At 36.5% G+C, this 1,095-nt stretch overlaps 1 non-coding gene across 1 annotated transcript; it reads right to left on the bottom strand.

Annotated features, from left to right (window-relative positions):
- Nucleotides 1-207: 207 nt before the first annotated feature.
- Nucleotides 208-269, bottom strand: LOC130037950 (U7 small nuclear RNA). Its single transcript, XR_008794531.1, has one exon. It is a non-coding gene; the product is annotated as a U7 small nuclear RNA (small nuclear RNA).
- Between the last annotated feature and the right edge of the window lie 826 nt (nucleotides 270-1,095).

Genomic DNA, 1,095 nt, shown 5'->3' with positions numbered 1-1,095 from the left:
CAGTTACCAGGATTTTTAGGGGGCAGGTGGAGGGATGATGCCTGCTCCTGTCTGAGGAACCCCAGTGAAATCAACTGGCTTAAGGTCTGGAGGTATCTCTGCAGTGAGCTGCTCTTGTTTCTTGAGATTTATTCCAATGTAAGGTTTGTATGCTTAGGATCCATCCTACTTCTCAGCCATAATGCATTATTTGGATGGGGGAAAAGGGTGGGTTTTCCTATAGCAACTGAAAAACCTGCTAGACAAATCCTAAAAGACCTGTAATGTTCATTTTAATGTGTTTTCCTATGGTCTAAAATAATGGTTCTGCCATGATAAGTAAAAACTCTTCTGGATTGAATTATCACTATAGTTATACTATAAGTATAAAAAAATCATATGGCTATTAAACATGAGAAGAAATTGTATAACATCTATACTTTAGTTGTATTCTTTTCTAATATTGTTTTGTTTAGGGGCCACACCCAATGGTGCTCAGGGCTTACTCCTGGCTCTGAGCTCAGGGATCACTCCTGGCAGTGTTTGGAGACCCGGTGGGATGCTGAGGATTGATCCTGACTCAGCCACATCAAGGCAATGGCCCTACCTGCGGTAATATTTCTTGAGTCACAGAAACATACTTTGTTAATATAAATGGAGAATTTTAGTAAAATTTTCTATAAACTTGGGCAATTTCTCAAATGGTTTTTCTAAGATATCGAATGACTTAATTGTACCTCTTACCCTTTTGGATACTCTAGCAAAGTTGGAATCATTAAATATTCATTTTAAATACCTTCCCCTCGTGTCATTATTTTCCGGTTTCCCAAGAAATAACAAGATTTTGAAATTGTTGTAGGGCTGTCATATATAGTCATTCTTAGTTTATTTTATTTCCTGTTACTGCCATGTGCCATTCCTGGAAATTACAGATTTCATGTGTACAATTCATGTAAAAAAATCCATCATGCAAAGTTGATTGACAAAGTCAATTCTCACTGTCAAATCAATTCACCAAATTAGACTTCATCTGAAAGTCTGGAACTTCATTTTGCATTTTAAACAAATATGTCCATAGAATTCCAATTTTGAGCATTTACTCCTGCATTTAAGCAT

This window comes from Sorex fumeus, unplaced genomic scaffold, assembly GCF_029834395.1.
Source record: "Sorex fumeus unplaced genomic scaffold, SorFum_2.1 ptg000072l, whole genome shotgun sequence".
NCBI lineage: Eukaryota > Metazoa > Chordata > Mammalia > Eulipotyphla > Soricidae > Sorex > Sorex fumeus.
The sequence above is the reverse complement of the archived record's forward strand: the minus strand, read 5'-3'. Positions and strand labels throughout refer to the sequence as shown.